Here is a 17,675-nt window from a genome sequence, read left to right on the forward strand (position 1 = left end):
ATAATGGTTTGGATGCTGACAATCAGAAAGAGAAACAGTTTCTATTGTCATTCGCCGCCCCCCCACGGTGCCATCCTCGCAGCTCGCTCATTTATAACAGCGGGAGCCCCACTTTTTTTTCCCTTTAACTCAAGTCCGAATCCAGGTTCTTTCATTTTTATTTTTCGGTGTCGTTTGTGTCTTTTAAACCCCCACTCATGAAATAATTATATAAATACACTTTGCCACAGTGGGAAATGGGTATAAAATAGTGAATTATAGGTTACACTCGACATTTGGTTACAGAAATTAAAATACTGGTACAACGGAAAAACAATTTGAAATAAATAAATTTAAAAAAAAATGTGATTTTAAATCCTGGGGGGGAATAAAAAAGCTGCTACAATTGTTGGAATCCTATCTTCATGTTTAAGTTCAATCTATGGAACGGTGATTGATCCAGACTTTACAATCATATTATACAGGAGGGAGAATGTGGATTCTTCGCTCTCTTGCTGAAGGATTGATCACATTGCGTCCATTAATATCACTGTACTCAACAAGTCTCTCTCATACCTCTCCCCCTGTCTCTCTGGCAATGAAAGCTGCTTGCTGTACAACGAGGAAGGTTGTCGGATGTCTCAGGGCATGATTACTCCAGCACAGAGCCTGGACTTTTATGATTGACATTGCTGATCGTTTAGGGTGTTGTCCTAGGGGGCATATGCACGTATAACTCAGTGACATTGGGCCCAGAATGAGCTGGGCCCTCCCCTCTCGCAGACTCTCGCTTCGAAGGCCACAGAGACAGAAATACAGGAAAACGAGGCGCAAAATCCTTCTTCGTGTAAACCCTACTGACCAAGAGCATGAAAAACTGGGATGGCGGGATTGCAGATTTAGGACCAGTCAAAGACACCCTTATCTAGGAAGAATAAAGGAAACTCCGATGTTAAAAAGGATGATTTCTCACCTCTGGCCTTTTAAAACTGGCTTATTTCTTTCACGTAGACAGAGAGCCATCTTTAGGTGTTGTGAACACAAGCATTGAGCACAAGCAACCAAACTAAAGTAACTAAGTCTTATTTGACTTTTTCAAGGCTAAAGATCTTCTAGTGAAAAGTAATGCTTTCTATGGCTGAGCAGTCACTCAGGTCAAGTCAAGTCCCTTAAGATGTTCCTCCATCTACAGTGCTCCAGTGCACCGCAAAATGACGAGTGCACAAAGATAACATCAAGGGTCTGTACCGGGGAAGAACTGTCAGGCCAATGCAGAGCTTACATACTAAACAGCCTTCTGGAACTGAAACGTCCCCCGGTCACAGACTCGGAGGTTCTCCCTGGTTCAGGTTGGCTCGGGCCGGGAGAGGCACACGGGTCAGGGCAGGACGCTCCCGTTCACCGCTCCTCCACAGCCTCACAACCTGCTTCTCGTTTCCAAGGCAACCGGTTTCTTCCAGGCACCGGTGCCACCGCGCTTCAGCTTCAGCGAGCGGCGCTGTGTGCGAGGGCAGGCCTCTTCTCAGACAGGAGACAAATCAGCGACGGCAGCAGCACAATGAATAGTTAATTAAACTGAAACTGCTCGTGGGGAGAGGCTAAATACTCTCTACGAGCTGAAAGTTGTATAATGTTCATTTTCATTGCATTCAGTTTATTATAGTTGGAGCCGATTCAAAGCACTTGGCCACACTACAATGCAGCGCAGTTTACCAGTTAACTGGGAGGCATATTTTTCTTGGACTCTCTAGATGTCTTCAACTGGGTCTGCCCTAATGAACCCAACAATCAAATCATGATTAAGAATTACATTCCTACATTTTTGAAAGATTCTCTGCAGTCCACAGACTAAAACCTGCAGTGGGTTCAATTTACACTACAAGGAAGGGAGAACGTTAACTAAGTATTGATGTTACAGTCGATGAATGTGTGGCACTGGCAGCAAGAGGAAACCACCAGTAACCACGTCTACGCCACTCTCCATCTACTTTAAAGTGAGGGGGGGGGGACGGGGGGGACTCTCTAAACCCCTCTCCCCATGCAGGTCTGGGGGAAAATCCCAGATACACACAGCCGAACACCATAAGGTTATTATACACAGTCAAGAAAATCAAGAAGGATGGGGCACGAAATCCACTTCGTTACAGGTTTTAAACCCCCCCCCCTGCCTTTAATATTTGGGCAATGTACACATAAAAAAAAACAATGGAAAGGAAGAACTATAGGTCCACCCAAACTCTACTAAAACCTAAATTAATAAAAAAAAAAAAAAAAAAAAAAATCTAAACCACATGGGAGGTTCCTTATAAAAACAAGGGTCTAATATACCAAGTCCAGTGAAAGAAAATGTATACTGTCCGATCTCCCGCACTCGAGCCCACAAAAGTCCTCGGGTTCCGCAGTCCGTGTCCCAGAAAGTCCCTCCCGGGCCGGTGGAGTGGGTCCCTGCCGTGATTTAGATACGAACGGTGGCACCAAGACCCTCAAGAAAAAAGAAACGGATGCTCAGCAGAACAGACGACAGCAGCAGCAGCAGCAGCAGCAGCAGCAGCAGCAGCAGCAGCAGCAGCAGCAGCAGCAGCAGCAGCAGCAGCAGCAGCAGCAGTCCCCAAAATAATGATTGTCCTGTAGTTAAGAGTTTCTATTGCAGGTGAGCAGGACAAGACTCTGACCCAGCAGAAGCCACTCAGTGTGTTCTGAATCAGCCGGTCACAGCCGGCTTGCTCTATCTCTGGCCTCTCTTTCCAAATGCAGACTGGCTGCCTTTAAAACCAAGTTCATGGTGTGGAGCAGGGAGGTGATTGGTTGAAGAGTGTTGGGCTGATTGCTCAGGAGGGGATCGTCCAATGAGGAGAGGTGGGCTGGAATGTGCGAATGCCAGTGTGGAATGTGCACAGTGAATGCAAACGTGCTCAATGAAAGTAAAAGAAAGTAAAATACAAGGAATAAAGATACAATCATAGTGAAAACAACTAATAAGTGAGGAAAAAGTAAGAAAATAATAAACCAAACCAATAATTTGAATAATCAATATAAAAGAAACCCCCCACACACACACACACCTCATATTACACACACCCACACTGCCCCGCACCCCCTGCAACAAATGTTTATGAAAGTTTGTCTTCCAGGGCGCCTGAACAACATCTTCTTCTGTAATAATCCGGGTCTTTCTTAATGCATAAAAAAAAATGGCATGTGAAAATCGATTTTGAGTGACGCTAATGAACTGGATTATACCAGAAATGCTCTTCAAAGCCTGAACCATTAAAGTCATGAAGCACTTTGTGAGATGGTTAGGAAGCTACTGGAAATGGCTTTTGGTTTGCTAGGGACAAGCAATAAACATCTCTGCAAACGTTGAGAGCGTTGGCATGCGCTCGCTACTGCAGACCGCCTGGTGTCACCGAATGCAGGGCAGTGGTCCTCCTTCGCAGGGAGAAACTGAAGACTTACATCACAGGGTAAGTCATGAGAGATGTTTATGGGGCTTTAATGCTGACAGGGATATCAAGGGACTATAACTTTCATTAAAATGTACAGTTATATATTGCTAGGGATGTGACACTAATGCACTTTATTTATTTAGTGAGTTTATAAAGAAAATCCCTTCAGACGGTTCACCCAGGATTGGGTCTAGGCTGCGTTGCTGACTCCCTCCAATCCTCAAGGTTATAGAAAAGTAAAAATAGAAAAACCGTGTAGGATAATTACCACCATCCACAGAAAACAAGCGAGGCTGGCACAACACGATGCCGAACGCTGCGTGCGACAGCAGTGGGTCTCCTGTGGGCTCCTTGGAGAAACGGTTACCATTTTAAAATAGCCTCCTTTTTATTTTTAAACTGTCTGGAAGAGAGGCAATGTGGAAACAGACTTTACAGCACCAAAGTCAATCCTACTGGCTATTAGGGGCTGTTGTTTCAGTGCTCACAATCAATGGGAATAGCAATTGCCAGCAACAACAAAATATGACTGGGTGGGGTAAGCTGGGAAAAGCAATGTTTTAAATGTAAAAAATAAAATTAAAACTTGCCAAGTGAACTGATCTTTCATTTAAAAATATTAAAATGTTTCCAGGCCTGTTGTCTGCTGACAGAAGTTTATTTCTTTTTGTCCTGAAGAGCGTAGCTTGATGACAAATACTGCCATATCAGTTACCTCTGGATGACACGGCTTTAATTATTCAACCGAATGATGATTAAAAAAAAAACCTGGTTGGATAAGTTGAATAAGGATTAAGGATTTTCCACTTTCAAAAAATGCTGCAATTCAAACTTATGTCTTGCTGGCATTACCGTGAACTGCTTGCTAAATTAAGTGGGCCGCATTTCAGACTCACACTAAGTGTGGCTAAATCCAAACTTCCTCCTCGACCTCAGCTTCTTAAAACATCCTTAATACCTTAATTTAGAGGGGGTGAGCGGTGATTGTGTCTTGCTGTAGTTACAGGAAGGGCAGTTCACAGGAAGGGGATCACATTGGGTAGTGCTGAACGCTGAACAGCTAGAATTAATTTCAATCTTTAGATGTCATCTTCCCAGCGACAGAAACATCATGGAGAATTATTAAGCAGCCGCGTCTCTAGTGTGAGTCTTGATCAATCCCCCTGAGGTCAAGGCCAATTAATTTTTAATTATACTGCATACGGTAACTTGACTCGACTTCTCAATGAAACATTGATATTCTACTTTATAAAAAAAAAAGAGCTCCCCAGCGAAAAGACTGGAATTTGAAAATAAGTGACAGTCGTTGCAGAGTCTTCACTTAAAACTACATCCTATAGCTATTTCGCTTTGTTTTATTTTCAGATTGAGCGACAGAATATCCCCACACAGCAACGCCACTTCACACAACATTATGTTTCAGGACGAAAGACAAATAACATAACAACGCAAAAACTGCAAGCATAACTACTGTCCTGTTCATCCACCGAGTGTTAACAGTCCACATCTAACAAAAAGAAAAAATAGGCCTGGTTTCTCTTCCAACCATCAAATTAACTTATTTCTCTCGGCTTGAGGTTAAAGAATAAGAGTTATATATCTCTCTGGACTGGAGGGGTATGTTTTGCTGTGTGCCTTAGTTTCCTGACAAACGGGGTAAATCTGGGCCAGAAATAAGTGTTTACAGCCAGCAGCGATGGGAGATCAAGCTACATAAACTAGTAAACTGATTTAAAGTGTTATTGTGTCTGTTTCTCACAGATAAGCACTGCCCAAATATAATGTAAATTGCCATTGGACAAACAGGTTTTACCCTTTAACATAGCAAACAGTTTGACATATTTTAAAAGAATAAATGTTGACAGAATACAAATGACCTTATCTTAATGCATTTTAGCAAGATTATATATAAATAAAGGTAATAATTTGTTTTATTCATAACTATCAAACCACATCATGTAGGAAATTCAGAGTTTTTGGTATCATTGGGGTTTCATTTGGGAGGCCAAAACAGCATCTTGTTTATACCCAGGACAGTTTGGACTTCTTCCACTTTGTCTGTGATTTAATTAATCTGCTGCCATGGCTGTGAGCCCAGCAGAACGATATCGAGAGAAAATCTGATTTAAAAAGATAGAGAACAAACCTGATATCAGCAAAGTATTATTTCTCCTGCCTGGTGTGTTTTGAGAGACCTGGCAGAGGACTTGCATTTTTTAATGAAAGTAGACTGGCAAAGAAACAACAGGCAACGTAAGATACAAAGAGAAATGTTCCCTCGTATCGGGAGGGAAGGTAACCGACTGAATTCTGTGAGGAGGAGCATTGTTCGTCTTTTGTTTAGTTGAGTGTCCCTGGGGGATGAAATGAACAATGCACGACATGCTGCAGACGGGTCTGTATCCACAACTTCAAACCTGCACGAGAGGCAGGGACTGTGCACTTTGAAACGGATGCAGTTTTTTGTTTCTTCTTTCACTTTGTTTCTGAACAGTTGCAGGGAATCCAAATGCACTGTGTTTGTAGTCGGGCTTCCACGAACGAGTCATTAATGTGGACCACAGCCTCTGGGAGGAAGGTCTGTGAGGGATGCAGAAATGTCACCCTGCCATATAATGAAACACTCCTGATAAAGCAGTGCCCCACGGTGCTCCAACACCACTGTATGAAAGTACAGGCCTCTTTCAGGAGGAGCACAGTGGACAAGGCCAAACTATCAGACACAGGTGTGTTTTTGTTTGGGGAATAACAGCTCGGCCCCTTGGCTGCTGCAGGTATGTAGGTGGATGGATGGATTCTGGGAAAGGGAGGTTCTTACCCGTAATTAAGCTTCGGTGGGCCTGAGGCCAAGGATAAAAGGAGGGTTGTCATCTCTCCCGAACTTTCGTTTGTTTAAACACCTTTGAAAAACGCCACACGTCGCTGCATGCTTGCAAATAATTTTCCAGTGATTGTGCCTCTCTTTCAGCACACCCTGCCCAATTTGAGTTTAAAGTTTAAAGCTCAATGCACTTGCTGGAGAGCAAACCAGCTTGCATTTGCAATGGGAAAGGGTGAGTTGTCAAGGCTTGCCCGCCTGTTTCAGAGAGTCCAAGACCTTTTCTTTATGGGGGTTTCCCTAGAAGGATGCACTCGATTTAAACCAGTTACCTCAAAAGGGAGAGTGGGTTAAAAACTTTACAGGATGTGTGTGCTGGAGAAAAACATGACATGTGTGTTTAATAACAGTTATAGCAACCCATTATGATCTACAAATGTACCATTTATCCTTGAGACTGAAGAAAAGTCAATTGCTGTTATGTTCAGTGTATTAAGCATATTTTCTCTTGGGGGGGAAATGAGGATTGTGAAGCAGGTTGGATGGCAGATATTTGGGATTTGCCAAGTGCAGGATTTACATCAGATAAAGAAATGACAGATCAAGGTGTTCGTTCATCCCTGCAGTTCTTGCGATCAACCGAAGCGTGCCAAGTGCAGGATACATGAAGGGTACTTCATCATGAAGGGACCGAGAAATCCAGCTTTCGTAACTGGCCGGGTGGGGGTCTGGGGTAAAGTGGCATCACTTTGCCTTTTCTAAGTGTGTCAGAGGGGGTGGAGACATGTTGTGGCCTGACTCAGTTTTTCTGTTTTCACAGGGAGTGAGGTTTAGCTATCTGAAAAATTTAATAAAAACAACACCACCTGAGCATTGATATTCCACCCTTTCAACACATCAATCGGATGTAAAAAGCACAGGAAAATCCCCGGGGGAGAGATTTGGGTCTTCTATCTAATACCAGGCTTTCAGTATTTCAATTCAGACCTTATAAATATGTACATTCAAACATTTCCTTAAAAGCCCCCTTTGAACAGCCGTACGATTGGTCTAGTCCACCACACCATGGATCAGAAATCTGTCATTTACTCTCAACGCGATGTCTTGAGGAAATTTTCGCTCTTCAAACCCTCATATTTCAAATACATGCCTATCCAAACACGTCCTCACTGGATCTATTTAAAGCCCTCGCCATTACGGGCCCGCAGAGCATTGCGTTCATTGTCTGAAGCCAAGCGGGAGGGAGAGGTTAACTGGGGAATCAGGCGCCTTGCTAATCTGGAGCTCCAGCCCATTAGTCATAATGGTTTTAGCTAGCATGAATATTTTATTCAATTAAAACATCCGAGACTGAAGGAAGGGCATCCATTACTTAGAGGCTTTGATGATCTGACATCTGATGGCAGTGGCGGCTGTCATGCTCTCTCAGGCACCGCGGGGAAAAGGTGGGACTGACACCCTGGGAGGGACGCCATGGATGTTTTTCCATAGTGGTTAAAAGTCACGACAGCAGAGGTACTGCTTTGGATCTTTACATTTGGCTTTGTTGTGTTGATATTTTGTAGTCAAACATACAACAAACGTATTTAAGACCATAACCACCTCAGATAAGTCAAGACAGTCCCTCTGCTGTGATGACTTATTTACACAGCGTGTAATCACAGTCAATGAAGTCGTTCCTTGGACTTCTGGAAGTCACTTCTCTTATCTATTTAGCACAGGCCTGAGACGAACTGTGAAAAGGATGTGAAGAGGACCACAGCTTAGGAAGTAAAGTAATGATGTCAAGGCCTTTTTCAGTGCCATACACTTGAGCTGATGTTAAATACTACCCTTCACACAGCCAGCTGTCCTGTTAGTTACAGAGAGGTTGCACAGCCTTTCCCCCCTCTCAGAAGAATTGCTTTTTCTTTTTCAGTTTTATTTATGTATTTGTAATTCATTTAGAACAGTTTGCAGATTATATTTTTCACTTTGACATTATGGACATTTTCTGTGTTGATCGGTGTCAACAACTCCTGATTAAATCCATTCTGATTTCATGTTGTAACACAATGAAATGTGGAAAAGTTCAAAGGGGGGTGAATACTTTTGAGAGCTACTGTAACAGCAACGGCTGCGGCTCAGTTTATCACCTACAATGAATCAAGTGGTTTCTACATTAGGTCAATAAAGAAGAAATGCATTTGTCCCCGTGGGCAAACAAATTATCATCCGTATGTTTTATCAGTCCAAGTCCCCAGATCATCCGCGGTGCAGCTCCAGCAGTGGCATCTTGGCAGATTTAGCATCTCTTAAAGCAGATCGGATCTAAAAGCAATGGATATGCAGTGACAACACTCGATGCATGGGCCATAGCTCTGTGAGTCGGACAGCAATCCATCCCTCTTCCACCCCAAAACGCACCTGTGCCGGCGATTAGGGAAGGCAAGCATGAGTGCCATTGAGACATCAAAGGGTGAAAGATGTGCGCACAGTATTTATTATAACCTATAAGGAGTTAATCAATAGCCCTTTTGGATGGTTCTTCCTTACAGGAGGATAATTAAAAAAGAACGGGGATTCTCATTTACAGGAGCACAATCATTTACAAATATCAATAGAGTCAGTTTTTGGTCATTATTACACCGGATGTAAAAGGTCATTAGTGTGACGAGACTTTGCGGACAAGGCCATAAAGTGCAGAGGGTATTGCTTGCATCAGTGCTGTTGTGGCAGCTAACGATCTCATGCAATTGAATTTTCTATGTGAGACGGAGAACAAGATCCTATTTGTTTCCTTGTAAAATTACATTATTTTAAAGTGTCAGAGCAATTAATGCAACAGACTGTGTCTGTCTGTAATGACTGCAGACTGTGGTGACGCTGCTGGGAGTTAGCTTGTACTGTGCCATGTACTGGACGTTTACCTTGGGTGGTTTATCTGCCAGACACTGACAATAGCATTCTTTTTTTTTCTTTGGTAGTTTCATGACCTGTTAAAACTAAACAATGAACATCAACGTTTCACCTTCTGGTCTTCTACTATTCATACTGTCAACGTTTTGTCCTTCTTTCTGAATACTATGCAAAGCCTCTCCATGACCTTTAAGGAACACATTGATCACGTGACCTCACTGCGGATGGACTCGAGCCGTCTGTCTCCTCATTAAGATACATGCTGGGGTGACGGGCTGCTGCAGTCGTTTTCAAAGTCTTGCTCAAATATATCACTTTGCAACTCAAACTCTCCAGCAGTCTCTCTGCTTATAGACTCATCACTGGAACATGTTATCCACCTGAGATATACAACTCATTTTCAGGGCTCTTCAATGCAAATTCAAGCAGAAGTCAGAGGCAAAGACCCTGCTCTCATAAAGGCAGAACTCCTAGTAGACGTGCTGGGCTAGAGCCCCAGCTTCCTCCCCAGAAACCCAAGCTGCACATGGCTGCGTTATACATTCTGCGCAGCTTGGGGTAAGAGTGACTGAATGTATGGTGACACTTGATTTTTCTGGAATGCTGTCGAAGTTATACATTTCTTACATGACAGTAGAATAAATCAATTTAAATGTATTTAAAATCAAATTAATTGATTTCATGGAAGCTTTTGTTAGAAAAAGAAAACAGGAGAAAAACCCTATGTAGGATATAGAAAAAGTCTTACATATGCGATAGAAGAAGTCTTATGAAGGAGATAGCAGAAGTCCTACACAGGATGCTTCTGTATGATTTAATTTGGTCTTTAATTTATAATTCCTTGCATGCTACCCTACATTGTTCTCAGTTCCTATGTTGTGAAATTATATTAGTCATACATTTTAGGAGTCGAAATGTTTTATTAAAACATATTTAAATCAACTTAAAATCAATGTCGCACATTTCGAATTTGATTCTCATTCATGCATATCAGCGTTGTAAAGTAGCCACTACAAAGTTCAAAGAAAATGATTCTCTACACTGTTAACCCTTTAGTTTCTATGGTTAGTAAAAATTCAAAATAACATTTCCAATCTTCATGTTTATAGATATTACAAACCCCTAAAGCTGCCTCAGCCAGGGGGTTACAATAAGATGCACAAAAGCAGTTGTTGCTGTTGTTTTTTATTCATACACAGCAAGATTAACACAGCAGCAGATCTAATGTGCTTGTCGGTGCCAAAAGGCATGTCAGTTATACGCCTGAGCGATTTCATGCCGCCTGGTCTCAGTAAATCACAGGTTCTTTGTGTTGTTGTTGTTGTTGTTTAATGCAAGGGCTGCAGTGCCTTCAGTGGTGTGGGGATGGGTCGAGGAGTCTCACAGTCAACCAGCTCAGACCGAGGACTTCAGGCACTGTTGCTATAGCAGCAAATAGGAATTTCAGCAGCTTAAGGGGAAAGTGTAAAGTCTTATCTGAGCCGTACCAAGTACTCTGTGGAGGGGCAATGCTAACCACGGCCTGCTGGCGTTTTATGAAGAAGCCTGCTGAGGAATTTACTTATTTATTTTCCTAGTGTGGGAAACTGCAAGCCAGGGCAATAAGAAGGTAAAAACATTTAATCCCCTCCATAGAGCCAGCGATCACAGTGAAAATCTGAAACCTTTTGAAATGTATACAGTATACCTTTTTACTGTAGCTGTGCTTGCTAATACAATCCATTATACAATTTAGCATAATTATATTATTTCAGATAATAAAACTAGTAATAATGACACTCAGAAGAAATTGTTACAGTAATATTGCAGTGATGCTCAAAAACATCCTTCTCTTCCGTGTCCTAGACCCATATATTTGAAATGATAATCTGTACATATGAATAAAGAATTGAAAAACAAAGGCTGCGGTTTCCTCTTTTGGGGGATCATGCATGTTAAAGAGGACGTTAAAATGAACCACATCAACGAATCAATAAAATATCGCATGCTCTTCCCAATCCCAGTAGGAATCATTCTGATTCGCACCGTGGGTTTTCTTACAGTGTAACTATTAGTGTACAGAGCCGCACTTGAAGGGAGTTGGAATGGGCAGCCGGAGAGCCACAAAAGCTGTATTAAACACAAACCCAAATGCATGAATATCTGCCTGCAGTTGGTGCCCAGCGGGAACTAAAACTTGAAACTACTGGAGCTGTTTAAGTAACAAGGTGGCACTGTGCGGAAGACAGCGGGAAATTCTGTTCGTTTACATGAGGAAATCTTGCGATATTTGTTGATATTCGTGTCAGTCTGGGGGATAAATTAAATGTCTTGGAATGAAGGCTGAACAATGTCAAGTGCTGTAGAACCGAGGTATAAATTTAGAATATTTCATACGAGTTGTTCAAACAATAATTCTTCTCCTTAACGGCTGATTAAAGTGCAGTGCGAGATAAGAGCTCCCTGTAAAAATACATTTTAGATTTAACTTGTGGAAACATTGCAATGAAGCCATGATCAAAGAAGATCATTAAACATGAAACATAGAATCCGAGTTGGCTATTATTTCATTTTAACGCCCCACACTGACAGCGCCACTAAATCACGCCATTTCTCAGACAGGTTTACAGCCTGTGAGGAAAACACCTTCAAAGAAAGGTTGTGTGTAACTAAATTCTTGGCAGACTAGCATCCCATTGTTCCAGTATCTCATTAAAATGGAGATGAAAATTACACTGCCTTGTGCTAAACCCACAGCAGACTTCTCCTGCAGCTCCTAGTGGCGATCCCACTCATTACAATTAAGATTTTCTTCGCAGACTGGAATGCGAAAAGCAGAGACAATTGAAACTAAACAAAGGACACACAACACTATGCAGCTCAAACTTTTCCTTAAACTTCCTGCCCTGAAGCAAAATGTTTCCCAAGCCCAGAGGCTCACACCACCGTGTGCTTGTAACCATTTTTATCTTGCGTAAAAACCTGCCGCAGTCTCACACGTGTGGCCTGATCTCTCTGAAGATCACATCAGAGGGACGCACTCCAGATTAAACAGCAGAGTTTAAGTTTAGATCCAATATCAAAGACCAGCACTTGCAGATGTCGATTGCGGGCTCTCGCAGTACACGGTCAAACGAGTGAAAGGAAAATGTGGTTCTGCGGTGGCGATTTCATTAGACATTAAAGGGGGATAATGCAGGAGATTATCTTCAGAGGGGATGTTGATTACAAAGTGCTTGGTACTCCTTCTTCATTTCAATGATTTGCTGAGGGAAGAAAAGCAGAGAAGGGGTGGCAAAGGAGTCTTTCTCAGATCAGATGGCAAACTATGTGTTGCACTTGTAGGTGCCACAATGAGACCATTCTCATACGGTGCTCTGTCGGGACTACCAGCGTCTGTGAAATGGTCACAGACCGGGTCTTAGCTGCCTCAGTTATTACTATTTTATTATTATTATTTATTTATTAGCAGACACCCTTATGCAGGGCGACTTTATAGAGAATTATAGAAGAGCAGTCCCAGAGATTCCAAGGTCAGCGAGGCAGGAGAGGAGGATGGAGTAATTGACAGTGTCAAATGCTGCAGAGAGATCAAGGAGGATGAGGACGGAGGAAAGGGAGGCCACCTGAGCACAGCTGGGGGAGTCAGTGACAGCCAGGAGAGCCGTCTCAGTGGAGTGATCTGTGCGGAAGCCAGATTGCAGAGGATCAAGGAGTGAGTGTTGGGACAGAAAGTCAGAGAGCTGACAGTGGACAACATGCTCGATGGTCTTTGAAAGGAAGGGGAGTAGGGAGACAGGGCGGTAGTTCTGAGGAGAGGTAGGGTCAAGGGTAGGTTTCTTGAGGAGTGGGATGACAGCAGCTTGTTTAAAAGCAGAGGGGAAACAGCCAGAGAGGAAAGAGGAATCAAAGGAGTGAGGAGATGAAGGGGAGTAGATCAGGAGCAGTCGCTTGGAGGAGGTGAGTGGCTAGAGGGTCCAGGGCACACATTGTGGGTTTGTGACCTAGGAGTCCAAAAGAGGTGAGAATGAAGAAAAGGAAGCTTGGTTAGTGGGAGTCTTGGGCAGGATGGGAGGCATCAATAACCATCAAAGATGCCTAACTTGGTCATGGCTTCAGTTTCACCACATATGATGGAGCAATGGCCCATCCCTTTGTTCAAAACAGACTGGATGTTTTGAGTGCTATTGTGTACCATTACCATCAGGAGGTTGGCAAACCAAAGCACAAATACACCTAAATGGTGTCTTTAATGCGTGGCAGCACACAAAAGGGTTTATACTTGGATGGATGATATTACCTATGGTTTGTGTATGTGGGGATGAGGGCGGCCATTTAAGGGCTAGGAGGCCATTCCAGAGGCCATCTTTCTTAGGGGCTTTATACACAGCTACCTATCATAATCCTCCTAAGAGTGGGCTCAAGAATTCTCTCTTCGTTTGGGGAGAGTAAATTATTGGTATTGCTTTTTCTTTTGGACTTTCGGTTCATAGGTTTTGTTTTGTTATCTCTATGTAAAGAAAAACATTGATTGGTTTCAGTGGTAACTTGTGTGATTTTGAATGCATTTCTTCTCTATGTTCCTTTATGTTGGGAAATGGTTTGGTCTGGGGGAGGAGCCACTGAAATAAAAGAAAAGAGAGCTGTTAATTTCCACATGGCCTACCACACCATACATTATCTATCTATCCTTTTAGTTTTGTTCTTTCATTCTAACACCACTCTTCCCGGTTTAGATCCAACACTTTGACCCAATCTGAACCGAACATTTCCAACATGTCGCTCAAGTGCAGCAATCCCCCCCCCCCCCAGTAGAAAGCCACCATCCCAGTATCGGGTCAGGTATGTTTGCAGTTGGTGGGTTGGGAGGGTGGTCCCAGTTCCGCTTTAATCTGACCCTCTGGCGTTCTCTTCACTTCTGCTGTTCAGTGCATTTCCTGCGCCTTTCAGCTCAACACAGTATTAAAGCCATTTTTCTATTACCCACTCCAAGCCTTCCAGATATTTAAAAGATCATTACAAACACAGTAAGGTGACATGCAGCGCAGTGGATCTGTTTGGTAGCTGTGTCTCTGCGTGGCATCTCAGCACCACAGTTAGGACTGAACGGGCTGCTGGCAGATCCTGGGAACCAGTGCTTATTATGTTTAACTTGCAATGCATGATTGAAGACGTGAAAATCCTACCATTTGTTACCCCAACAAAAAGAAGAGGAACAAAAACAGAAAACCCAAGGCAAGCCCATATTTAATATATCTCACAGCCCCATTACAAATGCAATTACATTTACTGCACATCCATCCCACTCTGTGACAGCAGACAGCTAGTTTGTCCTCTCGCTGCAGCAGGCTTTACATTTCGATGCCAATCACCGCATCTCCGAGGGAACTGGTTGTCTTTGATAATGTTAATGTAACCCACCACTGCTTTAAGGCTGCAAGGTGAGGTACTCATCTAGATCTTGGTCAAAAGGAGACTGGCAGGCTCGGTCAACAGAAATAAACCACATCCACCCCAAGGAAGACCAATACACTATCTTTTCTGTAGGTTGCTTAATGTAAGAGATCATTTCATTAAATAAATACATTCTTATTTCATTACTTTCTTTTTCCTATTATTAAAACTCACTTTTTATAAAAGGTTAATCACATTTCATTTAAATTGCTCAAAGCAATTATACATATAAACTTATTTGCCGGTGTGTAAAATAATAATAATAATAATAATAATAATAATAATAATAATAATAATAATAATATGAGATCTCATTTAAAAAGTAAAATAATGTAGCAACAAAAATCTCTTTGCACTGTCCCTGAAAAATTTACCGCACATTAGCGGTGATGGTCAACCAGGCAATCGTCCATCCAGCGATGAGAGAATGACTGTAGGTGGTCAGGACGTAGTGGACAAGAAGACTAGAGTCATCGCTGTACAGTTGTATATATAGGAGGGAGTACACAAAAAAACAGTCTGCACAAAATGTACAGCACAAGTAATTTCAGTAATTTCACAACTATAACAGCTTTTCTTTTGTTCTTTAAATACTTACATTAAATCAGTCACACTAAACAAATAAATATGTAAACAAAACACGGTTCTCTCTCTATATATATATGGCTGCTCTGTGTATTGTATACACCACATTCAAATATCAGTATCCACATTTAAGAATTAATAACACAGAGCTTATAACTAAATGCAAAGCGCTAGATCAGCTTTTAAACAAGACGCCATTTTACGGTATGTGCACACACTAGCTCCTTAGATTACTTTATTACTAAAAATTACTAAAAAATAACCAGATAATGGCAGAGAGTATAACTTATTTTTGGAAGGAAAAAAGGGAAAAATATATAATTCCAGCAAAATTAAAGTATCACTTTTCCAAAGAAAACATACTGAGGAAACTTTAGAAGCTAATAATAATAATCTTTCCTCTCAGTCAATCAGCGACAGTCATGTGTTCACCACTCAAGTAGAGAAAAATCTAAAATGGCTGATCAAAGAAAACCGACGCTGCGCCCTCATGGGGTCACCAATAAATTCTAACTCCCCTCAAAAAGTGTTAAGGGATTATTATAAAATTATTATCTAAAAAGTGTAAAAATAACCTGGGTTACAATAGCAAACTTCCATAACCCTGGACTCAAGGCTATGAAGCCATATTAAACTTAAATGGTGTTTGACTTTGTTTGACTTCTTAACATCCTCCGTCGTGCCAGAGCATGAAAGCGAACCGAACGTCTACGCAAGAACATGAATATAAACCACAAAAATGTAGATTAATCCCGAAGTTAAACCAAGCAGAGATGCTGCTGCGTCAATCCCATGTCCTTTAGTAGCACAGAGCCATCAGGAGCCGAAACATTTGTTACTGTTCGTTATGTCTGTAAAGGAGATGAACTGAATATGACATGGCAGCCATGATGGACTGCAAAGGTGCTACCTTTAAAGACAATGAAACACATCAAGTGAAAGCAGGATTGCGTTTTTGGTCCCACTGCCAATACGATTGACTAAATACCAGCATGGGAGAAGCTTTTATTCCTCATGATAAGGGCAGTGAAGTAGAGGTAGTCCACTACCCTGGGAAACTGGTTCCCTCCAGTTTGGGAGGGGAAACACAACACCTTGTCTTCTCAGGTTCGCCAGATAAAGCACTGGTTTCAAAGCTTCAGTTACTGTACTTTAAGCATCACCCACCCAAGAGAGAGCTGCATCTCAAAGCGCGGAGCATTTGCATCTGACCTCGTTAGGGAGAAGTGATCGTGCGGAGTTGAAAGTGAAGACTTAATTGGGTCAGTCCCCCCTGAAGAGTCTTGCACAGAGGACAGACGGGGCATGGAAATGAAGTGCTAATGGCTGGGAGAGGGAGGCTTTTAAATCAATAGTTGTGGATTTGCGAGACAGCGCCGGACTGGGGCTGAAAGAGGCTGCTGTTTACCGTCAGAGGCTGAGCTACACCGAACAGCAGCAGCCAAGGAAAATAAAGGAACAAAAACTCTGTAGCTAGGAGGACAATATACATTACTTCCTGTGAACAATGTTTAACACTGATAGCATCTAGAGGTTTTGTGAGGGGGGAGATAAGCTGTGGCTCAGTATTGTCAACACAGCAAGGGTTAAAGGTTCAACTCTTATACCGTTTTCCTTTAATCTGCACAAATCCTATCTTTCCTCGCAGTGTGGAGTTCCAGGGTTTATTATTGTATGGATTTTAACACTAGCCCCATCAATAATGGAACACTTTAACAATGCATTTTCCCCCAAATGTTGGTTTCCCAGAGTAGGGGAGGGTAACTAACTTAACACACAGACCAGTCTTTATAAAATAACCACTCAGCACAACACCAGAGAATTGTTCTAATGACCAATTTAGAAAATATGGAGACATTTTTTCTCTCTACACACTTCCCAGCTTCACAGATCAGAAGCGCCGAAAACACTTTCAAGTTAAAACAAGCTCGACATTAAAATAACAAAAAAAAAATACAAAACCATATTTTTCTTCCCCGTTCTTCGTATGAAAGGTCAGATAAGTTATTTAGTTGTTCTTTCCATAATTTAATCCTAGCAGTCCAGATCAAAACCAGAAACTGATTTTCTTACATGTTACTTAACTCTGACATTTCGCAGCTTCAAAGGAACATCTTTACCAGTTAATCAATTTCTATTCTATCAGGTTTTACAAAGCACCTTTTCGCAGGGGGGCCCATTTCAAAGCACTCTGCAATTAACGTTTACCGCCGAGTGTAGCAGGAGCTCGGTGGAGGAAATGCACACAAAGCGGGTTTTTAAAATCGACAACTTTAAAAGATATCAAGGTAACCTGGATCATAATTCATGTATGAAACTAAACGAACTGTTAGGTTACATCGGTAGAGTTATATTGAGACGCCGTGGAGCACAGCGCTTCAGTATTATCTTCTCTCTTCTCATCTCTCTCCTCTTCCATGTGTACTTTTTACCCTGTTGTTATTCCCCAATTTGCAGATTTATGCAGAGGTATTTTCAGCAGAGGCCCCTTATAAAACCTTGATGTAAACAGGAGC

This window comes from Amia ocellicauda, chromosome 5 (genome assembly GCF_036373705.1).
Source record: "Amia ocellicauda isolate fAmiCal2 chromosome 5, fAmiCal2.hap1, whole genome shotgun sequence".
In the NCBI taxonomy this organism is placed as follows: domain Eukaryota; kingdom Metazoa; phylum Chordata; class Actinopteri; order Amiiformes; family Amiidae; genus Amia; species Amia ocellicauda.